Below are 15,460 nucleotides of genomic sequence, written 5' to 3'. Positions count from 1 at the left end.
GTAGCGGATATCACGTGTGCTTCACACGCGCAAGGTTCTCGGTTCGAGCTCGGGCGGAATCATTGTTGAGTTGCTAGTTTTGTAATAGGCGTCAAACATTTGACTCACTGCGGCTTTTAAAAGCCTTGCCCTGTGTGAGGATCGAACTCTCGACCTTCAGATTATGAGACTGACGTGCTGCCTAATGCGCTAACAAGGCACTGTGCCCTAATCCGATGCATTTCAGAAGAACGTTGTTATTACAATGTCTTCTTGCAAATGACTAAAATATTTGAAATGCCGTTGCTTTCAAACGCCCAATAGGTGCTTCCGAGGCACAAATAACGGCACAGGTTCCACCGAGACTTGAACTCGGATCGCAAGATTCAGAGTCCTGAGTGCTAACCATTACACCATGGAACCTACAGAGGCTCTTCCGAGGTTCGCTTCGCGGAAACATCAATGATTCCGCCCGGGCTCGAACCGGGGACCTTGCGCGTGTAAAGCGCACGTGATAACCACTACACTACGGAATCTGGCAACTAACAAGCGACATGTTTTTGCTTTTTTCTCTAGCTATTTTAGCCTTGTATTGCTTTCCTTCGTCATAGGTTCCAAAATTCATTGGATTACGTAGTGTAGCGGTTATCACGTGCGCTTCACACGCGCAAAGTTCTCGGTTCGAGCTCGGGCGAAATCATTGTTGAGTTGCTAGTTTTGTAATAGGCGTCAAACATTTGACCCACTGCGGCTTTTAAAAGCCTTGCCCTGTGTGAGGATCGAACTCTCGATCTTCAGATTATGAGACTGACGTGCTGCCTACTGCGCTAACAAGGCACTGTGCCCTAATCCGATGCATTTCAGAAGAACGTTGTTATTACAATGTCTTCTTGCAAATGACTAAAATATTTGAAGTGCCGTTGCTTCCAAACGCCCAATAGGTGCTTTCGAGGCACAAATAACGGCACAGGTTCCACCGAGACTTGAACTCGGATCGCAGGATTCAGAGTCCTGAGTGCAAACCATTACACCATGGAACCTACAGAGGCTCTTCCGAGGTTCGCTTCGCGGAAACATCAATGATTCCGCCCGGGCTCGAACCGGGGACCTTGCGCGTGTAAAGCGCACGTGATAACCACTACACAACGGAATATGGCAACTAACAAGCGACATGTTTTTGCTTTTTTCTCTAGCTTATTTAGCCTTGTATTGCTTCCCTTCGTCATAGGTTCCAAATTTCATTGGATTACGTAGTGTAGCGGTTATCACGTGCGCTTCACACGCGCAAGGTCCGCGGTTCGAGCTCGGGCGGAATCATTGTTGAGTTGCTAGTTTTGTAATAGGCGTCAAACATTTGATTCACTGCGGCTTTTAAAAGCCTTGCCCTGTGTGAGGATCGAACTGACGACCTTCAGATTATGAGACTGACGCGCTGCCTACTGCGCTAAAAAGGCACTGTGCTCTAATCCGATGCATTTCAGAAGAACGTTGTTATTACAATGTCTTCTTGCAAATGACTAAAATATTTGAAGTGCCGTTGCTTCCAAACGCCCAATAGGTGCTTCCGAGGCACAAATAACGGCACAGGTTCCACCAAGACTTGAACTGGGATCGCAGGATTCAGAGTCCTGAGTGCTAACCATACACCATGGAACCTACAGAGGCTCTTTCGAGGTTCGCTTCGCGGAAACATCAATGATTCCGCCCGGGCTCGAACCGGGGACCTTGCGCGTGTAAAGCGCACGTGATAACCACTACACTACGGAATCTGGCAACTAACAAGCGACATGTTTTTGCTTTTTTCTCTAGCTATTTTGGCCTTGTATTGCTTTCCTTCGTCATAGGTTCAAAAATTCATTGGATTACGTAGTGTAGCGGTTATCCCGTGCGCCTCACACGCGCAAGGTCCCCGGTTCGAGCTCGGGCGGAATCATTGTTGAGTTGCTAGTTTTGTAATAGGCGTCAAACATTTGATTCACTGCGGCTTTTAAAAGCCTTGCCCTGTGTGAGGATCGAACTCACGACCTTCAGATTATGAGACTGACGTGCTGCCTAATGCGCTAACAAGGCACTGTGCCCTAATCCAATGCATTTCAGAAGAACGTTGTTATTACAATGTCTTCTTGCAAATGACTAAAATATTTGAAATGCCGTTGCTTTCAAACGCCCAATAGATGCTTCCGAGGCACAAATAACGGCACAGGTTCCACTGAGACTTGAACTCGGATCGCAAGATTCAGAGTCCTGAGTGCTAACCATTACACCATGGAACCTACAGAGGCTCTTCCGAGGTTCGCTTCGCGGAAACATCAATGATTCCGCCCGGGCTCGAACCGGGGACCTTGCGCGTGTAAAGCGCACGTGATAACCACTACACTACGGAATCTGGCAACTAACAAGCGACATGTTTTTGCTTTTTTCTCTAGCTATTTTAGCCTTGTATTGCTTTCCTTCGTCATAGGTTCCAAATTTCATTGGATTACGTAGTGTAGCGGTTATCACGTGCGCTTCACACGCGCAAGGTCCGCGGTTCGAGCTCGGGCAGAATCATTGTTGAGTTGCTAGTTTTGTAATAGGCGTCAAACATTTGATTCACTGCGGCTTTTAAAAGCCTTGCCCTGTGTGAGGATCGAACTCACGACCTTCAGATTATGAGACTGACGCGCTGCCTACTGCGCTAAAAAGGCACTGTGCCCTAATCCGATGCATTTCAGAAGAACGTTGTTATTACAATGTCTTCTTGCAAATGACTAAAATATTTGAAGTGCCGTTGCTTCCAAACGCCCAATAGGTGCTTCCGAGGCACAAATAACGGCACAGGTTCCACCAAGACTTGAACTGGGATCGCAGGATTCAGAGTCCTGAGTGCTAACCATACACCATGGAACCTACAGAGGCTCTTACGAGGTTCGCTTCGCGGAAACATCAATGATTCCGCCCGGGCTCGAACCGGGGACCTTGCGCGTGTAAAGCGCACGTGATAACCACTACACTACGGAATCTGGCAACTAACAAGCGACATGTTTTTGCTTTTTTCTCTAGCTATTTTGGCCTTGTATTGCTTTCCTTCGTCATAGGTTCCAAAATTCATTGGATTACGTAGTGTAGCGGTTATCCCGTGCGCCTCACACGCGCAAGGTCCACGGTTCGAGCTCGGGCGGAATCATTGTTGAGTTGCTAGTTTTGTAATAGGCGTCAAACATTTGATTCACTGCGGCTTTTAAAAGCCTTGCCCTGTGTGAGGATCAAACTCACGACCTTCAGATTATGAGACTGACGCGCTGCCTACTGCGCTAACAAGGCCCTATGCCCTATTCCGATGCATTTCAGAAGAACATTGTTATTACAATGTCTTCCTGCAAATGACTAAAATATTTGAAGTGCCGTTGCTTCCAAACGCCCAATAAGTGCTTCCGAGGGACAAATAACGGCACAGGTTCCACCGAGACTTGAACTCGGACCGCAAGATTCAGAGTCCTGAGTGCTAACCATTACACCATGGAACCTACAGAGGCTCTTCCGAGGTTCGCTTCGCGGAAACATCAATGATTCCGCCCGGGCTCGAACCGGGGACCTTGCGCGTGTAAAGCGCACGTGATAACCACTACACTACGGAATCTGGCAACTAACAAGCGACATGTTTGTGCTTTTTTCTCTAGCTATTTTAGCCTTGTATTGCTTTCCTTCGTCATAGGTTCCAAAATTCATTGGATTACGTAGTGTAGCGGTTATCACGTGCGCTTCACACGCGCAAGGTCCCCGGTTCGAGCTCGGGCGGAATCATTGTTGAGTTGCTAGTTTTGTAATAGGCGTCAAACATTTGATTCACTGCGGCTTTTAAAAGCCTTGCCCTGTGTGAGGATCGAACTCACGACCTTCAGATTATGAGACTGACGCGCTGCCTACTGCGCTAACAAGGCACTGTGCCCTAATCCGATGCATTTCAGAAGAACGTTGTTATTACAATGTCTACTTGCAAATGACTAAAATATTTGAAGTGCCGTTGCTTCCAAACGCCCAATAGGTGCTTCCGAGGCACAAATAACGGCACAGGTTCCACCGAGACTTGAACTCGGATCGCAGGATTCAGAGTCCTGAGTGCTAACTATTACACCATGGAACCTACAGAGGCTCTTCCGAGGTTCGCTTCGCGGAAACATCAATGATTCCGCCCGGGATCGAACCGGGGACCTTGCGCGTGTAAAGCGCACGTGATAACCACTACACTACGGAATCTGGCAACTAACAAGCGACATGTTTTTGTTTTTTTCTCTAGCTATTTCAGCCTTGTATTGCTTTCCTTCGTCATAGGTTCCAAAATTCATTGGATTACGTAGTGTAGCGGTTATCACGTGCGCTTCACACGCGCAAGGTCCCCGGTTCGAGCTCGGGCGGAATCATTGTCGAGTTGCTAGTTTTGTAATAGGCGTCAAACATTTGATTCACTGCGGCTTTTAAAAGCCTTGCCCTGTGTGAGGATCGAACTCACGACCTTCAGATTATGAGACTGACGCGCTGCCTACTGCGCTAACAAGGCACTGTGCACTAATCCGATGCATTTCAGAAGAACGTTGTTATTACAATGTCTTCTTGCAAATGACTAAAATATTTGAAGTGCCGTTGCTTCCAAACGCCCAATAGGTGCTTCCGAGGAACAAATAACGGCACAGGTTCCACCGAGACTTGAACTCGGATCCCAAGATTCGGAGTCCTGAGTGCTAACCATTACACCATGGAACCTACAGAGGCTCTTCCGAGGTTCGCTTCGCGGAAACATCAATGATTCCGCCCGGGCTCGAACCGGGGACCTTGCGCGTGTAAAGCGCACGTGATAACCACTACACAACGGAATATGGCAACTAACAAGCGACATGTTTTTGCTTTTTTCTCTAGCTTATTTAGCCTTGTATTGCTTCCCTTCGTCATAGGTTCCAAAATTCATTGGATTACGTAGTGTAGCGGTTATCACGTGCGCTTCACACGCGCAAGGTCAGCGGTTCGAGCTCGGGCGGAATCATTGTTGAGTTGCTAGTTTTGTAATAGGCGTCAAACATTTGATTCACTGCGGCTTTTAAAAGCCTTGCCCTGTGTGAGGATCGAACTCACGACCTTCAGATTATGAGACTGACGCGCTGCCTACTGCGCTAACAAGGCACTGTGCACTAATCCGATGCATTTCAGAAGAACGTTGTTATTACAATGTCTTCTTGCAAATGACTAAAATATTTGAAGTGCCGTTGCTTCCAAACGCCCAATAGGTGCTTCCGAGGAACAAATAACGGCACAGGTTCCACCGAGACTTGAACTCGGATCCCAAGATTCGGAGTCCTGAGTGCTAACCATTACACCATGGAACCTACAGAGGCTCTTCCGAGGTTCGCTTCGCGGAAACATCAATGATTCCGCCCGGGCTCGAACCGGGGACCTTGCGCGTGTAAAGCGCACGTGATAACCACTACACAACGGAATATGGCAACTAACAAGCGACATGTTTTTGCTTTTTTCTCTAGCTTATTTAGCCTTGTATTGCTTGCCTTCGTCATAGGTTCCAAAATTCATTGGATTACGTAGTGTAGCGGTTATCACGTGCGCTTCACACGCGCAAGGTCAGCGGTTCGAGCTCGGGCGGAATCATTGTTGAGTTGCTAGTTTTGTAATAGGCGTCAAACATTTGATTCACTGCGGCTTTTAAAAGCCTTGCCCTGTGTGAGGATCGAACTCACGACCTTCAGATTATGAGACTGACGCGCTGCCTACTGCGCTAACAAGGCACTGTGCCCTAATCCGATGCATTTCAGAAGAACGTTGTTATTACAATGTCTTCTTGCAAATGACTAAAATATTTGAAGTGCCGTTGCTTCCAAACGCCCAATAGGTGCTTCCGAGGCACAAATAACGGCACAGGTTCCACCAAGACTTGAACTGGGATCGCAGGATTCAGAGTCCTGAGTGCTAACCATACACCATGGAACCTACAGAGGCTCTTCCGAGGTTCGCTTCGCGGAAACATCAATGATTCCGCCCGGGCTCGAACCGGGGACCTTGCGCGTGTAAAGCGCACGTGATAACCACTACACTACGGAATCTGGCAACTAACAAGCGACATGTTTTTGCTTTTTTCTCTAGTTATTTTGGCCTTGTATTGCTTTCCTTCGTCATAGGTTCCAAAATTCATTGGATTACGTAGTGTAGCGGTTATCCCGTGCGCCTCACACGCGCAAGGTCCCCGGTTCGAGCTCGGGCGGAATCATTGTTGAGTTGCTAGTTTTGTAATAGGCGTCAAACATTTGATTCACTGCGGCTTTTAAAAGCCTTGCCCTGTGTGAGGATCAAACACACGACCTTCAGATTATGAGACTGACGCGCTGCCTACTGCGCTAACAAGGCCCTATGCCCTATTCCGATGCATTTCAGAAGAACATTGTTATTACAATGTCTTCTTGCAAATGACTAAAATATTTGAAGTGCCGTTGCTTCCAAACGCCCAATAAGTGCTTCCGAGGGACAAATAACGGCACAGGTTCCACCGAAACTTGAACTCGGACCGCAAGATTCAGAGTCCTGAGTGCTAACCATTACACCATGGAACCTACAGAGGCTCTTCCGAGGTTCGCTTCGCGGAAACATCAATGATTCCGCCCGGGCTCGAACCGGGGACCTTGCGCGTGTAAAGCGCACGTGATAACCACTACACTACGGAATCTGGCAACTAACAAGCGACATGTTTGTGCTTTTTTCTCTAGCTATTTTAGCCTTGTATTGCTTTCCTTCGTCATAGGTTCCAAAATTCATTGGATTACGTAGTGTAGCGGTTATCACGTGCGCTTCACACGCGCAAGGTCCCCGGTTCGAGCTCGGGCGGAATCATTGTTGAGTTGCTAGTTTTGTATTAGGCGTCAAACATTTGATTCACTGCGGCTTTTAAAAGCCTTGCCCTGTGTGAGGATCGAACTCACGACCTTCAGATTATGAGACTGACGCGCTGCCTACTGCGCTAACAAGGCACTGTGCCCTAATCCGATGCATTTCAGAAGAACGTTGTTATTACAATGTCTTCTTGCAAATGACTAAAATATTTGAAGTGCCGTTGCTTCCAAACGCCCAATAGGTGCTTCCGAGGCACAAATAACGGCACAGGTTCCACCGAGACTTGAACTCGGATCGCAGGATTCAGAGTCCTGAGTGCTAACTATTACACCATGGAACCTACAGAGGCTCTTCCGAGGTTCGCTTCGCGGAAACATCAATGATTCCGCCCGGGATCGAACCGGGGACCTTGCGCGTGTAAAGCGCACGTGATAACCACTACACTACGGAATCTGGCAACTAACAAGCGACATGTTTTTGCTTTTTTCTCTAGCTATTTTAGCCTTGTATTGCTTTCCTTCGTCATAGGTTCCAAAATTCATTGGATTACGTAGTGTAGCGGTTATCACGTGCGCTTCACACGCGCAAGGTCCCCGGTTCGAGCTCGGGCGGAATCATTGTCGAGTTGCTAGTTTTGTAATAGGCGTCAAACATTTGATTCACTGCGGCTTTTAAAAGCCTTGCCCTGTGTGAGGATCGAACTCACGACCTTCAGATTATGAGACTGACGCGCTGCCTACTGCGCTAACAAGGCACTGTGCCCTAATCCGATGCATTTCAGAAGAACGTTGTTATTACAATGTCTTCTTGCAAATGACTAAAATATTTGAAGTGCCGTTGCTTCCAAACGCCCAATAGGTGCTTCCGAGGAACAAATAACGGCACAGGTTCCACCGAGACTTGAACTCGGATCCCAAGATTCGGAGTCCTGAGTGCTAACCATTACACCATGGAACCTACAGAGGCTCTTCCGAGGTTCGCTTCGCGGAAACATCAATGATTCCGCCCGGGCTCGAACCGGGGACCTTGCGCGTGTAAAGCGCACGTGATAACCACTACACTACAGAATCTGGCAACTAACAAGCGACATGTTTTTGCTTTTTTCTCTAGCTATTTTAGCCTTGTATTGCTTTCCTTCGTCATAGGTTCCAAAATTCATTGGATTACGTAGTGTAGCGGTTATCACGTGCGCTTCACACGCGCAAGGTTCCCGGTTCGTGCTCGGGCGGAATCATTGTTGAGTTGCTAGTTTTGTAATAGGCGTCAAACATTTGATTCACTGCGGCTTTTACAAGCCTTGCCCTGTGTGAGGATCGAACTCTCGACCTTCAGATTATGAGACTGATGCGCTGCCTACTGCACTAACAAGGCACTGTGCCCTAATCCGATGCATTTCAGAAGAACGTTGTTATTACAATGTCTTCTTGCAAATGACTAAAATATTTGAAGTGCCGTTGCTTCCAAACGCCCAATAGGTGCTTCCGAGGCACAAATAACGGCACAGGTTCCACCGAGACTTGAACTCGGATCGCAGGATTCAGAGTCCTGAGTGCTAACCATTACACCATGGAACCTACAGAGGCTCTTCCAAGGTTCGCTTCGCGAAAACATCAATGATTCCGCCCAGGCTCGAACCGGGGACCTTGCGCGTGTAAAGCGCACGTGATAACCACTACACTACGGAATCTGGCAACTAACAAGCGACATGTTTTTGCTTTTTTCTCTAGCTATTTTAGCCTGGTATTGCTTTCCTTCGTCATAGGTTATAAAATTCATTGGATTCCGTAGTGTAGCGGTTATCACGTGCGCTTCACACGCGCAAGGTCCCGGTTCGACCCCGGGCGGAATCATTGTTGAGTTGCTAGTTTTGTAATAGGCGTCAAACATTTGATTCACTGCGGCTTTTAAAAGCCTTGCCCTGTGTGAGGATCGAACTCACGACCTTCAGATTATGAGACTGACGCGCTGCCTACTGCGCTAACAAGGCACTGTGCCCTAATCCGATGCATTTCAGAAGAACGTTGTTATTACAATGTCTTTTTGCAAATGACTAAAGTATTTGAAGTGCCGTTGCTTCCAAACGCCCAATAGGTGCTTCCGAGGCACAAATAACGGCACAGGGTCCACCGAGACTTGAACTCGGATCGCAAGATTCAGAGTCCTGAGTGCTAACCATTACACCATGGAACCTACAGAGGCTCTTCCGAGGTTCGCTTCGCGGAAACATCAATGATTCCGCCTGGGCTCGAACCGGGGACCTTGCGCGTGTAAAGCGCACGTGATAACCACTACACTACGGAATCTGGCAACTAACAAGCGACATGTTTTTGCTTTTTTCTCTAGCTATTTTAGCCTTGTATTGCTTTCCTTCGTCATAGGTTCCAAAATTCATTGGATTACGTAGTGTAGCGGTTATCACGTGCGCTTCACACGCGCAAGGTTCCCGGTTCGAGCTCGGGCGGAATCATTGTTGAGTTGCTAGTTTTGTAATAGGCGTCAAACATTTGATTCACTGCGGCTTTTAAAAGCCTTGCTCTGTGTGAGGATCGAACTCTCGACCTTCAGATTATGAGACTGACGCGCTGCCTACTGCGCCAACAAGGCACTTTGCCCTAATCCGATGCATTTCAGAAGAACGTTGTTATTACAATGTCTTCTTGCAAATGACTAAAATATTTGAAGTGCCGTTGCCTCCAAACGCCCAATAGGTGCTTCCGAGGCACAAATAACGGCACAGGTTCCACCGAGACTTGAACTCGGATCGTAGGATTCAGAGTCCTGAGTGCTAACCATTACACCATGGAACCTACAGAGGATCTTCCGAGGTTCGCTTCGCGGAAACATCAATGATTCCGCCCGGGCTCGAACCGGGGACCTTGCGCGTGTAAAGCGCACGTGATAACCACTACACTACGGAATCTGGCAACTAACAAGCGACATGTTTTTGCTTTTTTCTCTAGCTATTTTAGCCTGGTATTGCTTTCCTTCGTCATAGGTTACAAAATTCATTGGATTCCGTAGTGTAGCGGTTATCACGTGCGCTTCACACGCGCAAGGTCCCGGTTCGAGCCCGGGCGGAGTCATTGTTGAGTTGCTAGTTTTGTAATAGGGGTCAAACATTTGATTCACTGCGGCTTTTAAAAGCCTTGCCCTGTGTAAGGATCGAACTCACGACCTTCAGATTATGAGACTGAGGCGCTGCCTACTGCGCTAACAAGGCACTGTGCCCTAATCCGATGCATTTCAGAAGAACGTTGTTATTACAATGTCTTCTTGCAAATGACTAAAATATTTGAAGTGCCGTTGCTTCCAAACGCCCAATAGGTGCTTCTGAGGCACAACTAACGGCACAGGTTCCACCGAGACTTGAACTCGGATCGCAGGACTCAGAGTCCTGAGTGCTAACCATTACACCATGGAACCTACAGAGGCTCTTCCGAGGTTCGCTTCGCGGAAACATCAATGATTCCGCCCGGGCTCGAACCGGGGACCTTGCGCGTGTAAAGCGCACGTGATAACCACTACACTACGGAATCTGGCAACTAACAAGCGACATGTTTTTGCTTTTTTCTCTAGCTATTTTAGCCTGGTATTGCTTTCCTTCGTCATAGGTTACAAAATTCATTGGATTCCGTAGTGTAGCGGTTATCACGTGCGCTTCACACGCGCAAGGTCCGCGGTTCGAGCTCGGGCGGAATCATTGTTGAGTTGCTAGTTTTGTAATAGGCGTCAAACATTTGATTCACTGCGGCTTTTAAAAGCCTTGCCCTGTGTGAGGATCGAACTCACGACCTTCAGATTATGAGACTGAGGCGCTGCCTACTGCGCTAACAAGGCACTGTGCCCTAATCCGATGCATTTCAGAAGAACGTTGTTATTACAATGTCTTCTTGCAAATGACTAAAATATTTGAAGTGCCGTTGCTTCCAAACGCCCAATAGGTGCTTCTGAGGCACAACTAACGGCACAGGTTCCACCGAGACTTGAACTGGGATCGCAGGATTCAGAGTCCTGAGTGCTAACCATACACCATGGAACCTACAGAGGCTCTTCCGAGGTTCGCTTCGCGGAAACATCAATGATTCCGCCCGGGCTCGAACCGGGGACCTTGCGCGTGTAAAGCGCACGTGATAACCACTACACTACGGAATCTGGCAACTAACAAGCGACATGTTTTTGCTTTTTTCTCTAGTTATTTTGGCCTTGTATTGCTTTCCTTCGTCATAGGTTCCAAAATTCATTGGATTACGTAGTGTAGCGGTTATCCCGTGCGCCTCACACGCGCAAGGTCCCCGGTTCGAGCTCGGGCGGAATCATTGTTGAGTTGCTAGTTTTGTAATAGGCGTCAAACATTTGATTCACTGCGGCTTTTAAAAGCCTTGCCCTGTGTGAGGATCAAACACACGACCTTCAGATTATGAGACTGACGCGCTGCCTACTGCGCTAACAAGGCCCTATGCCCTATTCCGATGCATTTCAGAAGAACATTGTTATTACAATGTCTTCTTGCAAATGACTAAAATATTTGAAGTGCCGTTGCTTCCAAACGCCCAATAAGTGCTTCCGAGGGACAAATAACGGCACAGGTTCCACCGAAACTTGAACCACGGACCGCAAGATTCAGAGTCCTGAGTGCTAACCATTACACCATGGAACCTACAGAGGCTCTTCCGAGGTTCGCTTCGCGGAAACATCAATGATTCCGCCCGGGCTCGAACCGGGGACCTTGCGCGTGTAAAGCGCACGTGATAACCACTACACTACGGAATCTGGCAACTAACAAGCGACATGTTTGTGCTTTTTTCTCTAGCTATTTTAGCCTTGTATTGCTTTCCTTCGTCATAGGTTCCAAAATTCATTGGATTACGTAGTGTAGCGGTTATCACGTGCGCTTCACACGCGCAAGGTCCCCGGTTCGAGCTCGGGCGGAATCATTGTTGAGTTGCTAGTTTTGTATTAGGCGTCAAACATTTGATTCACTGCGGCTTTTAAAAGCCTTGCCCTGTGTGAGGATCGAACTCACGACCTTCAGATTATGAGACTGACGCGCTGCCTACTGCGCTAACAAGGCACTGTGCCCTAATCCGATGCATTTCAGAAGAACGTTGTTATTACAATGTCTTCTTGCAAATGACTAAAATATTTGAAGTGCCGTTGCTTCCAAACGCCCAATAGGTGCTTCCGAGGCACAAATAACGGCACAGGTTCCACCGAGACTTGAACTTGGATCGCAGGATTCAGAGTCCTGAGTGCTAACTATTACACCATGGAACCTACAGAGGCTCTTCCGAGGTTCGCTTCGCGGAAACATCAATGATTCCGCCCGGGATCGAACCGGGGACCTTGCGCGTGTAAAGCGCACGTGATAACCACTACACTACGGAATCTGGCAACTAACAAGCGACATGTTTTTGCTTTTTTCTCTAGCTATTTTAGCCTTGTATTGCTTTCCTTCGTCATAGGTTCCAAAATTCATTGGATTACGTAGTGTAGCGGTTATCACGTGCGCTTCACACGCGCAAGGTCCCCGGTTCGAGCTCGGGCGGAATCATTGTCGAGTTGCTAGTTTTGTAATAGGCGTCAAACATTTGATTCACTGCGGCTTTTAAAAGCCTTGCCCTGTGTGAGGATCGAACTCACGACCTTCAGATTATGAGACTGGGCGCTGCCTACTGCGCTAACAAGGCACTGTGCCCTAATCCGATGCATTTCAGAAGAACGTTGTTATTACAATGTCTTCTTGCAAATGACTAAAATATTTGAAGTGCCGTTGCTTCCAAACGCCCAATAGGTGCTTCTGAGGCACAACTAACGGCACAGGTTCCACCGAGACTTGAACTGGGATCGCAGGATTCAGAGTCCTGAGTGCTAACCATACACCATGGAACCTACAGAGGCTCTTCCGAGGTTCGCTTCGCGGAAACATCAATGATTCCGCCCGGGCTCGAACCGGGGACCTTGCGCGTGTAAAGCGCACGTGATAACCACTACACTACGGAATCTGGCAACTAACAAGCGACATGTTTTTGCTTTTTTCTCTAGTTATTTTGGCCTTGTATTGCTTTCCTTCGTCATAGGTTCCAAAATTCATTGGATTACGTAGTGTAGCGGTTATCCCGTGCGCCTCACACGCGCAAGGTCCCCGGTTCGAGCTCGGGCGGAATCATTGTTGAGTTGCTAGTTTTGTAATAGGCGTCAAACATTTGATTCACTGCGGCTTTTAAAAGCCTTGCCCTGTGTGAGGATCAAACACACGACCTTCAGATTATGAGACTGACGCGCTGCCTACTGCGCTAACAAGGCCCTATGCCCTATTGCGATGCATTTCAGAAGAACATTGTTATTACAATGTCTTCTTGCAAATGACTAAAATATTTGAAGTGCCGTTGCTTCCAAACGCCCAATAAGTGCTTCCGAGGGACAAATAACGGCACAGGTTCCACCGAAACTTGAACTCGGACCGCAAGATTCAGAGTCCTGAGTGCTAACCATTACACCATGGAACCTACAGAGGCTCTTCCGAGGTTCGCTTCGCGGAAACATCAATGATTCCGCCCGGGCTCGAACCGGGGACCTTGCGCGTGTAAAGCGCACGTGATAACCACTACACTACGGAATCTGGCAACTAAAAAGCGACATGTTTGTGCTTTTTTCTCTAGCTATTTTAGCCTTGTATTGCTTTCCTTCGTCATAGGTTCCAAAATTCATTGGATTACGTAGTGTAGCGGTTATCACGTGCGCTTCACACGCGCAAGGTCCCCGGTTCGAGCTCGGGCGGAATCATTGTTGAGTTGCTAGTTTTGTATTAGGCGTCAAACATTTGATTCACTGCGGCTTTTAAAAGCCTTGCCCTGTGTGAGGATCGAACTCACGACCTTCAGATTATGAGACTGACGCGCTGCCTACTGCGCTAACAAGGCACTGTGCCCTAATCCGATGCATTTCAGAAGAACGTTGTTATTACAATGTCTTCTTGCAAATGACTAAAATATTTGAAGTGCCGTTGCTTACAAACGCCCAATAGGTGCTTCCGAGGCACAAATAACGGCACAGGTTCCACCGAGACTTGAACTCGGATCGCAGGATTCAGAGTCCTGAGTGCTAACTATTACACCATGGAACCTACAGAGGCTCTTCCGAGGTTCGCTTCGCGGAAACATCAATGATTCCGCCCGGGATCGAACCGGGGACCTTGCGCGTGTAAAGCGCACGTGATAACCACTACACTACGGAATCTGGCAACTAACAAGCGACATGTTTTTGCTTTTTTCTCTAGCTATTTTAGCCTTGTATTGCTTTCCTTCGTCATAGGTTCCAAAATTCATTGGATTACGTAGTGTAGCGGTTATCACGTGCGCTTCACACGCGCAAGGTCCCCGGTTCGAGCTCGGGCGGAATCATTGTCGAGTTGCTAGTTTTGTAATAGGCGTCAAACATTTGATTCACTGCGGCTTTTAAAAGCCTTGCCCTGTGTGAGGATCGAACTCACGACCTTCAGATTATGAGACTGACGCGCTGCCTACTGCGCTAACAAGGCACTGTGCCCTAATCCGATGCATTTCAGAAGAACGTTGTTATTACAATGTCTTCTTGCAAATGACTAAAATATTTGAAGTGCCGTTGCTTCCAAACGCCCAATAGGTGCTTCCGATGAACAAATAACGGCACAGGTTCCACCGAGACTTGAACTCGGATCCCAAGATTCGGAGTCCTGAGTGCTAACCATTACACCATGGAACCTGCAGAGGCTCTTCCGAGGTTCGCTTCGCGGAAACATCAATGATTCCGCCCGGGCTCGAACCGGGGACCTTGCGCGTGTAAAGCGCACGTGATAACCACTACACTACAGAATCTGGCACCTAACAAGCGACATGTTTTTGCTTTTTTCTCTAGCTATTTTAGCCTTGTATTGCTTTCCTTCGTCATAGGTTCCAAAATTCATTGGATTACGTAGTGTAGCGGTTATCACGTGCGCTTCACACGCGCAAGGTTCCCGGTTCGTGCTCGGGCGGAATCATTGTTGAGTTGCTAGTTTTGTAATAGGCGTCAAACATTTGATTCACTGCGGCTTTTACAAGCCTTGCCCTGTGTGAGGATCGAACTCTCGACCTTCAGATTATGAGACTGATGCGCTGCCTACTGCACTAACAAGGCACTGTGCCCTAATCCGATGCATTTCAGAAGAACGTTGTTATTACAATGTCTTCTTGCAAATGACTAAAATATTTGAAGTGCCGTTGCTTCCAAACGCCCAATAGGTGCTTCCGAGGCACAAATAACGGCACAGGTTCCACCGAGACTTGAACTCGGATCGCAGGATTCAGAGTCCTGAGTGCTAACCATTACACCATGGAACCTACAGAGGCTCTTCCAAGGTTCGCTTCGCGGAAACATCAATGATTCCGCCTGGGCTCGAACCGGGGACCTTGCGCGTGTAAAGCGCACGTGATAACCACTACACTACGGAATCTGGCAACTAACAAGCGACATGTTTTTGCTTTTTTCTCTAGCTATTTTAGCCTTGTATTGCTTTCCTTCGTCATAGGTTCCAAAATTCATTGGATTACGTAGTGTAGCGGTTATCACGTGCGCTTCACACGCGCAAGGTTCCCGG

At 47.8% G+C, this 15,460-nt stretch overlaps 47 non-coding genes across 47 annotated transcripts; 2 read left to right on the top strand and 45 right to left on the bottom strand.

Annotated features, from left to right (window-relative positions):
• Window positions 1-330: 330 nt before the first annotated feature.
• On the bottom strand, window positions 331-402 carry Trnaq-cug (transfer RNA glutamine (anticodon CUG)). The gene has a single exon. It is a non-coding gene; the product is annotated as a tRNA-Gln (tRNA).
• A 40-nt stretch (window positions 403-442) lies between these two features.
• Window positions 443-515, bottom strand: Trnav-uac (transfer RNA valine (anticodon UAC)). Its single transcript has one exon. It is a non-coding gene; the product is annotated as a tRNA-Val (tRNA).
• A 432-nt stretch (window positions 516-947) lies between these two features.
• On the bottom strand, window positions 948-1,019 carry Trnaq-cug (transfer RNA glutamine (anticodon CUG)). The gene has a single exon. It is a non-coding gene; the product is annotated as a tRNA-Gln (tRNA).
• Window positions 1,020-1,059: 40 nt separating this feature from the next.
• Window positions 1,060-1,132, bottom strand: Trnav-uac (transfer RNA valine (anticodon UAC)). The gene has a single exon. It is a non-coding gene; the product is annotated as a tRNA-Val (tRNA).
• Window positions 1,133-1,675: 543 nt separating this feature from the next.
• Window positions 1,676-1,748, bottom strand: Trnav-uac (transfer RNA valine (anticodon UAC)). The gene has a single exon. It is a non-coding gene; the product is annotated as a tRNA-Val (tRNA).
• A 544-nt stretch (window positions 1,749-2,292) lies between these two features.
• On the bottom strand, window positions 2,293-2,365 carry Trnav-uac (transfer RNA valine (anticodon UAC)). The gene has a single exon. It is a non-coding gene; the product is annotated as a tRNA-Val (tRNA).
• Window positions 2,366-2,908: 543 nt separating this feature from the next.
• On the bottom strand, window positions 2,909-2,981 carry Trnav-uac (transfer RNA valine (anticodon UAC)). Its single transcript has one exon. It is a non-coding gene; the product is annotated as a tRNA-Val (tRNA).
• Window positions 2,982-3,413: 432 nt separating this feature from the next.
• Trnaq-cug (transfer RNA glutamine (anticodon CUG)) lies at window positions 3,414-3,485 on the bottom strand. Its single transcript has one exon. It is a non-coding gene; the product is annotated as a tRNA-Gln (tRNA).
• Window positions 3,486-3,525: 40 nt separating this feature from the next.
• On the bottom strand, window positions 3,526-3,598 carry Trnav-uac (transfer RNA valine (anticodon UAC)). Its single transcript has one exon. It is a non-coding gene; the product is annotated as a tRNA-Val (tRNA).
• A 228-nt stretch (window positions 3,599-3,826) lies between these two features.
• Trnam-cau (transfer RNA methionine (anticodon CAU)) lies at window positions 3,827-3,899 on the bottom strand. Its single transcript has one exon. It is a non-coding gene; the product is annotated as a tRNA-Met (tRNA).
• A 243-nt stretch (window positions 3,900-4,142) lies between these two features.
• On the bottom strand, window positions 4,143-4,215 carry Trnav-uac (transfer RNA valine (anticodon UAC)). Its single transcript has one exon. It is a non-coding gene; the product is annotated as a tRNA-Val (tRNA).
• Window positions 4,216-4,443: 228 nt separating this feature from the next.
• Window positions 4,444-4,516, bottom strand: Trnam-cau (transfer RNA methionine (anticodon CAU)). The gene has a single exon. It is a non-coding gene; the product is annotated as a tRNA-Met (tRNA).
• A 131-nt stretch (window positions 4,517-4,647) lies between these two features.
• Window positions 4,648-4,719, bottom strand: Trnar-ccg (transfer RNA arginine (anticodon CCG)). Its single transcript has one exon. It is a non-coding gene; the product is annotated as a tRNA-Arg (tRNA).
• A 40-nt stretch (window positions 4,720-4,759) lies between these two features.
• On the bottom strand, window positions 4,760-4,832 carry Trnav-uac (transfer RNA valine (anticodon UAC)). The gene has a single exon. It is a non-coding gene; the product is annotated as a tRNA-Val (tRNA).
• Window positions 4,833-5,060: 228 nt separating this feature from the next.
• Window positions 5,061-5,133, bottom strand: Trnam-cau (transfer RNA methionine (anticodon CAU)). Its single transcript has one exon. It is a non-coding gene; the product is annotated as a tRNA-Met (tRNA).
• A 131-nt stretch (window positions 5,134-5,264) lies between these two features.
• Trnar-ccg (transfer RNA arginine (anticodon CCG)) lies at window positions 5,265-5,336 on the bottom strand. The gene has a single exon. It is a non-coding gene; the product is annotated as a tRNA-Arg (tRNA).
• A 40-nt stretch (window positions 5,337-5,376) lies between these two features.
• Trnav-uac (transfer RNA valine (anticodon UAC)) lies at window positions 5,377-5,449 on the bottom strand. Its single transcript has one exon. It is a non-coding gene; the product is annotated as a tRNA-Val (tRNA).
• Window positions 5,450-5,677: 228 nt separating this feature from the next.
• Trnam-cau (transfer RNA methionine (anticodon CAU)) lies at window positions 5,678-5,750 on the bottom strand. Its single transcript has one exon. It is a non-coding gene; the product is annotated as a tRNA-Met (tRNA).
• Window positions 5,751-5,992: 242 nt separating this feature from the next.
• Trnav-uac (transfer RNA valine (anticodon UAC)) lies at window positions 5,993-6,065 on the bottom strand. The gene has a single exon. It is a non-coding gene; the product is annotated as a tRNA-Val (tRNA).
• A 544-nt stretch (window positions 6,066-6,609) lies between these two features.
• On the bottom strand, window positions 6,610-6,682 carry Trnav-uac (transfer RNA valine (anticodon UAC)). Its single transcript has one exon. It is a non-coding gene; the product is annotated as a tRNA-Val (tRNA).
• Window positions 6,683-6,910: 228 nt separating this feature from the next.
• On the bottom strand, window positions 6,911-6,983 carry Trnam-cau (transfer RNA methionine (anticodon CAU)). The gene has a single exon. It is a non-coding gene; the product is annotated as a tRNA-Met (tRNA).
• Window positions 6,984-7,226: 243 nt separating this feature from the next.
• On the bottom strand, window positions 7,227-7,299 carry Trnav-uac (transfer RNA valine (anticodon UAC)). The gene has a single exon. It is a non-coding gene; the product is annotated as a tRNA-Val (tRNA).
• Window positions 7,300-7,527: 228 nt separating this feature from the next.
• Trnam-cau (transfer RNA methionine (anticodon CAU)) lies at window positions 7,528-7,600 on the bottom strand. Its single transcript has one exon. It is a non-coding gene; the product is annotated as a tRNA-Met (tRNA).
• Window positions 7,601-7,731: 131 nt separating this feature from the next.
• Window positions 7,732-7,803, bottom strand: Trnar-ccg (transfer RNA arginine (anticodon CCG)). Its single transcript has one exon. It is a non-coding gene; the product is annotated as a tRNA-Arg (tRNA).
• Window positions 7,804-7,843: 40 nt separating this feature from the next.
• Window positions 7,844-7,916, bottom strand: Trnav-uac (transfer RNA valine (anticodon UAC)). The gene has a single exon. It is a non-coding gene; the product is annotated as a tRNA-Val (tRNA).
• A 432-nt stretch (window positions 7,917-8,348) lies between these two features.
• On the bottom strand, window positions 8,349-8,420 carry Trnaq-cug (transfer RNA glutamine (anticodon CUG)). Its single transcript has one exon. It is a non-coding gene; the product is annotated as a tRNA-Gln (tRNA).
• A 40-nt stretch (window positions 8,421-8,460) lies between these two features.
• On the bottom strand, window positions 8,461-8,533 carry Trnav-uac (transfer RNA valine (anticodon UAC)). Its single transcript has one exon. It is a non-coding gene; the product is annotated as a tRNA-Val (tRNA).
• Window positions 8,534-8,624: 91 nt separating this feature from the next.
• On the top strand, window positions 8,625-8,696 carry Trnav-cac (transfer RNA valine (anticodon CAC)). The gene has a single exon. It is a non-coding gene; the product is annotated as a tRNA-Val (tRNA).
• A 64-nt stretch (window positions 8,697-8,760) lies between these two features.
• Window positions 8,761-8,833, bottom strand: Trnam-cau (transfer RNA methionine (anticodon CAU)). Its single transcript has one exon. It is a non-coding gene; the product is annotated as a tRNA-Met (tRNA).
• Window positions 8,834-9,076: 243 nt separating this feature from the next.
• Trnav-uac (transfer RNA valine (anticodon UAC)) lies at window positions 9,077-9,149 on the bottom strand. Its single transcript has one exon. It is a non-coding gene; the product is annotated as a tRNA-Val (tRNA).
• A 432-nt stretch (window positions 9,150-9,581) lies between these two features.
• On the bottom strand, window positions 9,582-9,653 carry Trnaq-cug (transfer RNA glutamine (anticodon CUG)). Its single transcript has one exon. It is a non-coding gene; the product is annotated as a tRNA-Gln (tRNA).
• Window positions 9,654-9,693: 40 nt separating this feature from the next.
• Window positions 9,694-9,766, bottom strand: Trnav-uac (transfer RNA valine (anticodon UAC)). Its single transcript has one exon. It is a non-coding gene; the product is annotated as a tRNA-Val (tRNA).
• A 91-nt stretch (window positions 9,767-9,857) lies between these two features.
• Window positions 9,858-9,929, top strand: Trnav-cac (transfer RNA valine (anticodon CAC)). The gene has a single exon. It is a non-coding gene; the product is annotated as a tRNA-Val (tRNA).
• A 380-nt stretch (window positions 9,930-10,309) lies between these two features.
• Trnav-uac (transfer RNA valine (anticodon UAC)) lies at window positions 10,310-10,382 on the bottom strand. The gene has a single exon. It is a non-coding gene; the product is annotated as a tRNA-Val (tRNA).
• Window positions 10,383-10,925: 543 nt separating this feature from the next.
• Window positions 10,926-10,998, bottom strand: Trnav-uac (transfer RNA valine (anticodon UAC)). The gene has a single exon. It is a non-coding gene; the product is annotated as a tRNA-Val (tRNA).
• A 545-nt stretch (window positions 10,999-11,543) lies between these two features.
• Window positions 11,544-11,616, bottom strand: Trnav-uac (transfer RNA valine (anticodon UAC)). Its single transcript has one exon. It is a non-coding gene; the product is annotated as a tRNA-Val (tRNA).
• Window positions 11,617-11,844: 228 nt separating this feature from the next.
• Trnam-cau (transfer RNA methionine (anticodon CAU)) lies at window positions 11,845-11,917 on the bottom strand. Its single transcript has one exon. It is a non-coding gene; the product is annotated as a tRNA-Met (tRNA).
• A 243-nt stretch (window positions 11,918-12,160) lies between these two features.
• On the bottom strand, window positions 12,161-12,233 carry Trnav-uac (transfer RNA valine (anticodon UAC)). Its single transcript has one exon. It is a non-coding gene; the product is annotated as a tRNA-Val (tRNA).
• A 542-nt stretch (window positions 12,234-12,775) lies between these two features.
• Window positions 12,776-12,848, bottom strand: Trnav-uac (transfer RNA valine (anticodon UAC)). Its single transcript has one exon. It is a non-coding gene; the product is annotated as a tRNA-Val (tRNA).
• Window positions 12,849-13,392: 544 nt separating this feature from the next.
• On the bottom strand, window positions 13,393-13,465 carry Trnav-uac (transfer RNA valine (anticodon UAC)). Its single transcript has one exon. It is a non-coding gene; the product is annotated as a tRNA-Val (tRNA).
• A 228-nt stretch (window positions 13,466-13,693) lies between these two features.
• Trnam-cau (transfer RNA methionine (anticodon CAU)) lies at window positions 13,694-13,766 on the bottom strand. The gene has a single exon. It is a non-coding gene; the product is annotated as a tRNA-Met (tRNA).
• A 243-nt stretch (window positions 13,767-14,009) lies between these two features.
• Window positions 14,010-14,082, bottom strand: Trnav-uac (transfer RNA valine (anticodon UAC)). Its single transcript has one exon. It is a non-coding gene; the product is annotated as a tRNA-Val (tRNA).
• Window positions 14,083-14,310: 228 nt separating this feature from the next.
• Window positions 14,311-14,383, bottom strand: Trnam-cau (transfer RNA methionine (anticodon CAU)). The gene has a single exon. It is a non-coding gene; the product is annotated as a tRNA-Met (tRNA).
• Window positions 14,384-14,514: 131 nt separating this feature from the next.
• On the bottom strand, window positions 14,515-14,586 carry Trnar-ccg (transfer RNA arginine (anticodon CCG)). Its single transcript has one exon. It is a non-coding gene; the product is annotated as a tRNA-Arg (tRNA).
• Window positions 14,587-14,626: 40 nt separating this feature from the next.
• On the bottom strand, window positions 14,627-14,699 carry Trnav-uac (transfer RNA valine (anticodon UAC)). The gene has a single exon. It is a non-coding gene; the product is annotated as a tRNA-Val (tRNA).
• Window positions 14,700-15,131: 432 nt separating this feature from the next.
• Trnaq-cug (transfer RNA glutamine (anticodon CUG)) lies at window positions 15,132-15,203 on the bottom strand. Its single transcript has one exon. It is a non-coding gene; the product is annotated as a tRNA-Gln (tRNA).
• A 40-nt stretch (window positions 15,204-15,243) lies between these two features.
• Trnav-uac (transfer RNA valine (anticodon UAC)) lies at window positions 15,244-15,316 on the bottom strand. The gene has a single exon. It is a non-coding gene; the product is annotated as a tRNA-Val (tRNA).
• Between the last annotated feature and the right edge of the window lie 144 nt (window positions 15,317-15,460).

The sequence above is a fragment of the Hydractinia symbiolongicarpus genome, chromosome 7 (genome assembly GCF_029227915.1).
Source record: "Hydractinia symbiolongicarpus strain clone_291-10 chromosome 7, HSymV2.1, whole genome shotgun sequence".
Lineage (NCBI taxonomy): Eukaryota > Metazoa > Cnidaria > Hydrozoa > Anthoathecata > Hydractiniidae > Hydractinia > Hydractinia symbiolongicarpus.
The sequence above is the reverse complement of the archived record's forward strand: the minus strand, read 5'-3'. Positions and strand labels throughout refer to the sequence as shown.